The sequence below is a fragment of the Leucopleurus acutus genome, assembly GCF_964270905.1.
Source record: "Leucopleurus acutus genome assembly, chromosome: 18".
Lineage (NCBI taxonomy): Eukaryota > Metazoa > Chordata > Mammalia > Artiodactyla > Delphinidae > Leucopleurus > Leucopleurus acutus.
This window is the reverse complement of record NC_139160.1, coordinates 37881572-37892778: the sequence shown is the minus strand read 5'-3', so window position 1 is coordinate 37892778 and position 11207 is coordinate 37881572. Positions and strand designations below refer to the sequence as shown.

At 34.4% G+C, this 11207-nt stretch overlaps 1 pseudogene across 1 annotated transcript; it reads left to right on the top strand.

Annotated features, from left to right (window-relative positions):
- Positions 1-9682: 9682 nt before the first annotated feature.
- On the top strand, positions 9683-10866 carry LOC309974670 (protein SET-like; annotated as a pseudogene). The gene has a single exon. The product of its transcript is annotated as a protein SET-like (transcript).
- The last annotated feature ends 341 nt before the right edge of the window (positions 10867-11207 follow it).

Below are 11207 nucleotides of genomic sequence, written 5' to 3'. Positions count from 1 at the left end.
TCTTCAGTGAAGGACTTTATGTTCTTTCTCCTACTCTTAACAACAAAATGCTGGTTTATTAAAAGGCAGGCTGGAAGGACTACTGTGGAGAGGAAAGGTAGAGAGCTTCCAGAGAAAAAAAAATCACTTGTGTCCCAATCACATTTTTTCCTAGAGAAAAATTATGTCTTTACTTGTTTTTAGCAGATAGTCAACATTATCCTATAACTTTTGTGGCTGTCAGTGCAGCAAGTGGGCAGGTGGATTCGATGCCAGGAATCGTTTGATAGACAGGAGTTCAGGAAGAACAGGCAGCTGCTCTGAGCCATACTGACACCAGGTGAGGACTTCAGGGGAGAGAACAGTGACTTCATGGGGCTTCCTTTCTTGGCAAAAACTGTTATTCGGCATGGAAGGAGCAATTTCAATATGCTGGTTGATGACTCTACAATGGAGACACATACTTATTACAGAGGTGAGCTTTATCAATAGATTTCCAAAGGATTGATATAGATTTCTCAATGGATACATTTGTTTAAGAAGTTTCTCACCTCTTAGTTTTGCACTAGAAACACTCAGTTATCTTCATTGGAATCAGTGTGACAATGCGAGGGTACAGATGATTTTTTAAAAAATAACCTTTTAGTCACTTTTAATTTTCTAATTATGTTGCAGTTTGAACATATTAGTATGAAAGTTTTTATCATTGCTTTCCTTTTATCAATTTTTAATTGAAATTGTTCTTTACACTATTTTTATTATACACTGTAAACAGCTTTAGGAAAAGCATACTTTTTAAAAAATATATAAAATGTCCTTATTCTGTGAAACATTTAAAAATGGTAGAGGTACATGAAAATATATATATACTAAAAGCTTTTGTCACAGTTTAGGCTTTCCAAAGGAAGTGTCTTAGGTCACAGGCTCAGAATCTCAAAAGGTCACCCAGCAATAAAAGTAAGGAATTTGTGAATAAGCATTATGATGAATTTGAATTTTTAAAGAAAATGAAAATTTAACAATGCACTATATATTGAAATGATATGAGAAAAATCAAATTGTCCTACTTTAAAATATTATATTTTATATAAAAAAAATTGAACTGAACTGACAATTTTTCATCTCCACCATTCCAGTAAGATCATTCTTGTTGGGATCACCAAACCTTCAGCTTTACAATTCCACTAGTCTATTCTCTTTCTTTTTTATTAACTTCTTACCCAAAGTAATTGACAGAATTCATTTCTCCTTTCTGAAAGGTTAACAAAATCAGGAGGTATGTGCAGATGGAGGGAATGTCAAAATTTGGAGAAATGATATGATACAAGAGGACAAATATCTTTTTTTTTTTTTCTCATTTCTTTCACAGATTTGGCCTGAGCACACAGTCATGGGGCTACATGACAGAACAATGGTATGGACAGCTAAAATTTTAAAAGAATCTGATCTTTCTGGCCAGAGTACAAGTAAATGTAGGCCTGGTGGAACAGAGAACATGGGGAAAATCTCCGAGAAGAGACAGGAAGAAGAAGGAGATTTCCCGGTTTCATGTATGTTCTCAAACAAATCTCAGACTGGCCTCTGAGCTGTGTATGTGAGGGACAGACCCAGAGACATTGAGAGAAAGCCTTTAGAACTGAACTAAGACTTAACCACTATCCATGTCTTCCATACATTTCTGTTTTTTTTCTTAATTTGTATTTTGCATTGGAGCATAGTTGATTAACAATATTGTGTTATTTTCAATTGTACAGCAAAGTGATTCAGTTATACATGTAACTATTCTTTTTCAAATTCTTTTCCCATTTAAGTTATTACAGAATATTGAGCAGTGCTCCCTATGCTATACAGTAGGTCTTTGTTGGTTATCTATTTTAAATACAGCAGTGTGTACATGTCAATCCCAAACTCCCAGTCTATCCCTCCCTCCCACCCTTCTCCCCTGGTAACCATAAGTTGGTTCTCTGAGTCTGTGAGTCTGTTTCTGTTTTGTAAATAAGTTCATTTGTATCATTATTTTTTAGATTCCACATGTAAGCAATAAAATATATTTGTCTTTCTCGGTCTGACTTACTTCACTTAGTATGATAATCTCCAGGTCTATCCATGTTGCTGCAAATGGCATTATTTCATTCTTTTTAATGGCTGAGTAATATTCCATTGTATATATGTACCACATCTTCTTTATCCATTCATCTGTCGATGGACATTTAGGTTGCTTCCTCATCTTGGCTATTGTAAACAGTGTTGCAGTGAACATCTGGGTGTATGCATCCTTTCAAACCATTTTTCTCTGAAGGTATGCCCAGGAGTGGGATTGCTGGATCATATGTTAGCTCTATTTTTAGCTTCTTAAGAAACCTCCATACTGTCCTCAATAGTGGCTGCACCAATTTACATTCCCACCAACAGTGTAGAAGGGTTCCATTTTCTCCACACCCTCTCCAGTATTTATTGTTTCTAGATTTTTTGATGATGGCCATTCTGACTGGTGTGAGGTAATATCTCATTGCAGTTTTGATTTGCATTTCTCTAATAATTAGCGATGTTGAGCATCTTTTCATGTGCCTCTTGCCATCTGTGTGTCTTCTTTGGAGAAATGTCTATTTAGGTCTTCTGCCCATATTTTGATTGTTTTTTGTGGGTTTTTGATACTGAGCTGTATGAGCTGTTTGTATATTTTAGAGATCAATCCCTTGTCAGTTGCTTCATCTGCAAATATTTTCTCCCATTCTGAGGGTTGTCTTTTCACTTGTTTATGGTTTCCTTTGCTGTACAAAAGTTTCTATATATTTCTGAGTGGAGCATGCATTGGACAGAACCAAAGCAGCATAAGAAAGTCTTTGTGATCTGAAGGTAAATAAATTGATTGATTATTAAAACAGGTGAAGAATCAAAAATAAAGAGAAATCAATATTTTTAATAAAATTATGGCAGATCCTTCACAACCTAATATTTGAAATTTAAGGGTATAATTCAAAATTTCTTGACACATATAAAAACAGGAAAATGTGACAAGTTCTGAAAGGAAAATACAATCAACAAATGCAAATCCTCAGGTGATCCCAAAGTTGGAATTATCACAAAAAGATTTAAAGCAGATATTATACCTGTGCCACATGAAATAAAGATAGGTACAAATTAAGTTTATAAAAAAATATATTCTCACTAGAGATATAGGAAGTATAAGAAAAACTGTATGAAATTTCTTCAAGAAGCTAAAAACAGAACTATCATATGATCCAGCAGTCCCACTTCTTGGTATATATCCAAAAGAATTAAAGTCAGGATCTGAAGATATCTGCATTCCATGTTTACTGCAGCATTATTCACAATAGCTAAGATACAAAAACAACTCAAAAGTCCATGAACAGACGAATGGATAAAGAAAATACGTTATATACACATAATTGAATATTATTCAGCTTTAAAAAAGGAAATTCTGCCATATGCAACAACATGGATGAACCTGGAGGACATTATACTAAATGAAATAAGCCAGTAGAGAAGGACAAATATGACACAATTTCGCTTATATGAGGTCTCTAAAATAATCAAACTCATAGACACAGACAGGAAAATGATAGTTGTCAGGTTCTGGGAGAAGAGAAAATCAGAAGTTGCTGATTTTCTTTGAGGTAGAAAATGCAAACACGAAAAATATTCTCACTTACCTAATAAGTTCTAGAGATCTGCTATACAGCATAGTGTTTTTAATATTTAATAATATTGTGTTGTGCATATATTTATTAAGAGTTAGGTCTCATGTTAAGTGCTTTTACCATAATTAAAAAATATAACTTATTGAAAGAATTATTAAAATAAAATAACTCAAATACAAATTTCACTAGATTATGAATGGAGACCACAAAGAAAGAAACAGTGAAATTTCAGATAGATCAAAAGAAAATATCCAACTGAATAAAGAGAACAAAAAAGATTAAAAAACTGTGAATAGAGCCTTGGGTACATATAAGAAAATTTTACAATGTTTAAAGTTTGTGTCATTGGAGTTCTAGAAAGAGAGGAGAAAGAGACTGGAACAAAAAGATATATTTGTAGAAATAATGATGAAAAACTTCCCAAATGTGGCAAAAGACATCAATTTAAAGATTTAAGGATTTCAATTCAAGAAGGAAACTCAAACAAGATAAATTCAAAGAAAATCATGTCTGGACACATCATAATAAAATTTCTGAAAAACAAAAATAAAGAAAAATATTTGAAAGCAACTAGAGAGAAATAGACTACATATCAGAGACTAGGAAACAGTTGAATGAAATACTTAAACTGCTGAAAGAAAATATGTGCCAAGCTAGAGTTCTGTACCCGTATCTATCTCTATCATCTGTATCTATATCCATATCTATTTTTACCTATCTATATAAATATATCTATATTATCTTTATCTATATCTATTTTTATCTATATCTCTATATACATATATCTGTATCATCTATATCTGTATCACTCTTTTAAGAATTAAGGGAAATAAATTCATTATTAATAAAATTAAATTAAATAATTTGTTGTTAGAAGACCTGCTCCAAAAGAATTCTAATAGCCATTTCATTGTTCTATTAGGTCAGCTGTAGGATAACAGATTTATAACAACAAGAGTGAGTTTGATGGACACAAGAACATTGCCAAAATTCACTCACTTTCAGTGAATTCCCTGATCAGAGAAAATGTTGCATGTGTTCTTTGAAGTTAAAGATGTCACAGGAAGGAAGTTCTTCAAGTTGGAGGGAAATGACAACAGAGGGAAACAAGGTTCTTCAGGAACAAAAGAGGAGCGACAAAAATGGTAAATAGGTGAGTTTATATAAAAGAGTAATTTTCCTTTTATGTTCTATAAAATAAGTAAGCTATTTAAGAGGAAAATTATTATCTACATAGAAAATCTCAAAAAGTCTACCAACAATCTACTAAAATTAATGACTGAGTTTAATAAGATTGCAGAACACAAGGTCAAGTGCAGAACCTTAGGATCTTGGTCAAATTCATGATATTTTCTAGAGACATTTTTTATCGTTTTGTAAAATAGTTCCTGGTACTACTGAGCCCTGGTAGAGATTTAATATTTAATCAGGAACACTACATTACCATGCAAACTGAGTTACTCACAATGAACTTAGTGTTATGTCACCCTTCAAGCCATGGCATTGGAAGTGCAGAGAAATTATCATCAAGTGGAAGTGATATATAAGATCAGTGCTGAAAGCACATCTAAACTGTAGGAGCAAGTGACTTAGACTCCCATGACTTGTAGCTCCCCTACATTGCCCACTCTCTCAACCCTCAGCTACAATCTCAAAGAGATCTCCCTGTAAACTGTTGATGGGGGAGTGGAGAGGAAAAAACAAAAGAAAAATGAAACCTGGATAACAAATATTTCTTCACAATTCACTGGCACTTTCTGAAAATGGCAGTATAATATCACAGCACCTCTCAGGGGGAACCTGAAGAATAGTGGTTAATAACTTGAAAAAAACAAGATTTAAATTGAATGATAAGAGAATCTGATGAAAAATTAAGTAGATACACCTCTCAGAATTGTAACAGGGTGTCAAAATATTTGTTTTCACTAAGAATGCTCACCAAATAGCACCCACTATAGAGAAAGTTCTATAGAGAAAGTTCTCAATAATTTGTTGGACAAAATGGCTATTCTTTGGATGTCAGCTAGATTGTTTGCCCAGAAACTCCATGGGAATGAACTACCCAGCTTGGGGTTCACTCACTAAGGCTGAACTACAAAATTGCTGAGTGAAGGAATTACACGCTCTCCTGGAGGATATGCCAGCCACAAGAGACGATGTTTACAATGGACTGAATCTTTCATGGCAGGAGTAATGGTTTCCCTTTCCTGGGAGACATTTATTTTCTCTTCACAATCTTCAGTGCTTCTTCCAATAGACCATCAGTGGATTTATAGAGTGACATCTTTAACATCACAGAACACATGCAATGTATTCTCTGATCAGGGAATTCACTGAAAGTGAGTGAATTTTGGCAATGTGCTTGTGTCCATCAAACTCACTCTTGTTGTTATAAATCTGTTATCCTACAGCTGACTTAATAGAACAATGAAATGGCTATTAGAAATGTAATTATAGTGCTGGCTTTGTGACAACATCTGTTAAGTTGAGTGTTCAAGCTGCAATATGTTCTGAATTAGTGATCAGTATATGGTATTCTTTCTCCTGTAGCCAGAATACATAAGTCTAGGAGCCAAGGTATGGAAATGAGAGTGACTTTGGTCACTATTACTAAAATAATTCAGTGCAAAATGCTTGCTTCCCATACCTGCAAATATATGCCTTTCTGATTCCCAGAGGAGGAATGTTCCAACAAGAGAACCCAAAAAAACTTCCATTGAATTGAAAGGAGGTTGCCCATTGGCTATTTTATAAACAATAGACACATAAAGGGTTTATGTACTGGTTGATATGATAGGTCCTGATGATCCAGGAGATAGGCCTGCCAATATAAAATGAGGTCAAAGATGAATATGTCTGGAACCAGTGGTGTTTCCTAGTACTCCCAAATCCACTGGTAAATGTAAATATGAAACTGCAGCAGCAATCACATGCAAGCAAGATTGTTAATGGCACAGACTCTTCAGAAATAATGATCTGGGCCACCTCCCCTCTCACTTCAGATAAATAACCATGGCCAGTTGAAGTTCTGGATGAGAACAAAGAGTATATAGAAAGATAGGGAGAAAGGAAGTTATAAATAACAACTCTGGTCACATAATAAAGAAATGAAGACTGTAGAAATAATGCACTTTTTCTTCTTTGCTTTGATATGTATATATTTGTATATATATTTTGATATGTATATATATATATATATATATATAATGTTTTAAACAATTATTTTTATTTTCTTCCAGTCCCCAATAACCTAGCATAAGGTATGCTAATAATGGGTAACTCAGTATTTAATTCTAATTTCAGTATTTAAATTAGAATATATCAAAACGATGTTGTGACTGAGCTATAACAGATTTGAAAAATCAAAGGAGAGAGACACAATGGCTTAAGTGGTTTTGTGTCTCCTCATTTGGATTACCTGTTGGCAACTTGCCATCACCACTGCTTCCTTCTAAGCCTGGCTTTGCACATTGCTGAGGAGAAGCTGGAGACTACATTTCCCAGAATGCATTTTTCTGTATAGTTCTAGAATAGACTTTGAGGTACTTGTTTAAAATAGTGAAGGTTGAAGGGGAGAAATCATTTTCTTCTAAAGTCATTTGCAGAAAGATTCCTGGGGAGATGTCAGATTCATTATGGTTTCCCAGTAAGCACCCGAGAACCATCTACCACATGACTTTTGGAATAAAACAAATGATGAGAATGAAACAGATGAAATTCTGAGATTTCACCTCTTTCCTGCATGTCTGTGAGGAGAATCCACCTGAATGCTGTGCAGGCTGAGTTCTGCTGTGTACACTTCCTTGACCTTCTGTGGCAGTTTTTTTGACTCTTGGCAATGACTTAATGTTGTCCATGACTTTTGCAATCCCAACTCTTCCTGTTAGCCTTTAGTTTCTATACTAAACAATTCATTCTCATACTACATAAGGTAGTTTATAGGTTTGTTGTTCATGGAGTTTTTTGTTGTTTTTGTTTCTTCTGTTATTTCCCCAACCAAAATCCAATTCAAAATTCTGTGGCCAAGGATGCCAGAGCACTTCAGTTAACACCGAGTCAATTGATATTAAGGTGAAGTGCACATGCAGATCCCTACCAGCTCAGTCAATGAATGTTAATGTGTGCAAGGTGATGGTTGAAAGCAATAAAATAAAATAAAAGATCATTCTGATTCTGATAGTTACAATATCTTATAAATCTCTGGAGATTCTGCTTTCCAAAACGCTTTTTGGAAATATATGTGTTTGTGGTTGGGTCAAAGCAACTTCTCTGTTTAGATAAGGTGGAATGAGATATTTGCTTATGTAAGTATCTTGTTTGAATGGGCAGCTCATGATTGATTGTGATAAATCATAGGGCCTACCAGCTAAGAACCTTTCCTCTTTGTTAAGAAGCAATTTTGGAGGTAAAAAGAAAAATAAATGGGTGACCAAGGCAAACATAAAACTCTTTTCCTCTCACTTTATGTGTTTGTAAACACATAAAGGGTATAAATAGTACCTGATGTTGTGAGAATTGAATGAAAAAATAGTTAAAAGTTAGATTACACAATGCTTATTGTAAATATGTAATACATTTTAGCTTACTAGGAGCAGCGGGATTACAGGGACTTAGTTTATGCTTCCTAGTGTTTTATGGGAAATTTAATATTTACATGCTTTAGTGATGTTGTTAAGCTATCTAGAAAGAAAATAACATACCTTGTGTTTGTATTGAATTCACTTATTTCAGAGAGTTAAGAATGTCTCCAAATTCAGCTAATAATTGAATTATTGAAATAAAGACCCCTCATGGGCCTCCTAATGCTATTCTTTACCTCATACTCCTCCCTGCCAGGGCCAAAATTCCTGGAATGTTACAATTGTCAATGATTCTCTCCTAATATAATTGGTTTCTATCTCAATTTGAATTAAGCATTTGTGTTGGCTGGCATAAATTCAAAGGACCAAATGATTTCTTTTCTGAGAAAGAGCAGAAGATGTGACATAATCCTCAAAATAAACAAAATGATACTTTCTTGGCAATGTACAGCTACTTGCCTGGTAGAATAGTGATAATTAAGAAAAATATTTTCAAAGATCCACTTATTTCTTAGAATCTTATAAGATCAAATTATATCTACTTTATTCAGAAATAAAAATTCACACTGAATTAACTAAAAGTACATTTCAGCATATGTTAATACCAAAACTAACTCCATACAAGTATGGGGAACTCAAAAATACATTTGGATAACTATAGTATAGACTACATTAGGAATGCATTGACTGCTGACCTCTATCTTATGTATGTTTGCTCATATCAAAAGCTCACCAGCCTTGTCCAATTTTAAAAACACATGGCATATATTTTTTCCACTAAATTTTCAAGACTGCAATAAGGTCTAATAAGGCTATACATGTAAAAATAATGAAATATGTTGACCTTAGACAATATTGGTATTAAAACAGGTCAAGGAATATTTCTGACTTTGAAAATATATAACATATGCCAAAATAGTACTTTTCATATATCAATCACATTAACTTTCTCTTATCTTTTGTTCCTCACATCTAATCAGTTATCTATTCTGTTAATTATTGTTACAAATTTGTCCCTTTTTGCCATTGCCAGCTTAATTCAGATTTTCATTATGTCACACTTGAAATCTTGTAGTTATTTTATAGTTGTTCTTCTTCACTCTAATCTGTCACTCCATTTTAATCTGTTTAACTGGCTCTTATCAGATTAATTTTCCTAAAATAATAATTTTATTACCATAATTCTCTGATGAAGGCCTTTAAGTAGTTTCATTGTTTTGGCTTCACTCAAACTTCACCTGTGTCCTAATTTCTTTTGTGGATCAAGCAGACATGCCTGTGGTGGATTTTGGAGCCAGACAGACTTGAATTGACAGCTTGGTTTTGACTCTGTGAGATGTGGTTGAGTTCTTCAGGGTCTCTAAACATTACCTGCCTGTCTGTTAATTAACATGGGGAGAAAAATGTGTGGCTGTTTCAAAGTATGACTATGAGAATTAAAATGAAATAAGGTGAGTTTTCATGGCTCCCAAACACCAGTCTTCACTTCCACCTCAAGCGAAGAAACCAAAGAAAGTGAGACTGACTCCCACCTCCAGGGCAGAGAAAACATCTGCTTCTCCAAACTTGCAGAAGGAAGAAAAAGAATAACAAGAAGAAATTGAACATATTGATGAAGTACAAAATGAAATAGACAGAACAGATGTAATGAACAAGCCAGCGAGAAGAGTTTGAAAGTAGAACAGAAAAATAACAAACTCCGCCAACCATTTTTTCAGAAGAGGTCAGAATTGACTGCCAAAATCTGAAATTTTGGTGTAACATTTGTCAACCATCCACAATTGTCTGTATTGTTTGTGCAGGAGGGTGAAGAGACACTGCATTATTTGATAAGAGTTGAAGTAACAGAATTTGAAAATATTAAATCAGGTTATAGAATAGATTTTTGTTTTAATGAAAACCTTACTTTGAAAATAAAGTTCTTTCCAAAGAACTTCATCTGAATGAGAGTGGTGATTCATCTTCAAAGTACACTGAAATCAAATGGAAATCCAGAAAGGATCTGATGAAAAGTTCAAGCCAAACACAGAATAAAGCCAGCAGGAAGACACAGCATGAGGAACCAGAGAGCTTCTTCACCTGGTCTCCTGATCATTCTGATGCAGCTTCAGATGAGTTAGGAGAGGTCATCAAAGATGACATTTGTCCAAATCCATTACAGTACTACTTGGTTCCTGACGTGGATGATGAGGAAGGGGAAGAAGAAGATGATGATGATGTTAAGAAGAAGAAGGACTGGAAGATATTGATGAAGAAAGGGATGAGGATAAAGGTGAAGAAGATGAAGATTATGAGGAGGAGAAAGGAGAGGAAGATGAAGGAGAAGATGACTAATGGAACACTGATGGATTCCAACCTTCCTTTTTAAATTTTCTCCAGTCCCTGGGAGCAAATTGCAATCTTTTTTTTTTCTTTTGTCTTCTTGTTTTTAGTCATCCTGTTTTGAGGTCTCTTTTCTCCTTTATACCATGGTTCTCAACTTATTTTGGGGGGAAATACCTTGAGCAGAACTCAGTAGAGAAGAATCTCTACACTTTTCTGTTCCAAATTCATTTTTATCCCTTCCTGTCTCAGCAAAACTTTATGGAATCAACACCACCATGCTCCGTGGGAAAAAACCTCCTACACCCTTAGCTCTGCTGGAAGCTGGAGGGTGCTAGGCCCCTGTGAAGTAGTGCATAGAAGTCTAGCTTTTTTCCTCCATTCTCTGTATATTGGGCTCAGAGATTACACTGTGTCTCTATGTGAATATGGACAGTTAGCATTTACCAACATGTATCTGTTTACTTTCTCTTGTTTAAAAAAAGGAAAAAAAAACTTTAAAAAATGGGGTTATAGAAGGTCAGCAAAGGGTGGGTTTGAGATGCTTGGGTGGGTTAAGTGGGCATTTTGACAATATGGCTTCTCCTTTGGCATGTTTTAATTGTGATATTTAACAGACATCCTTGCAGTTTCATATGACACATTTAAAATCAAATTATCTCCT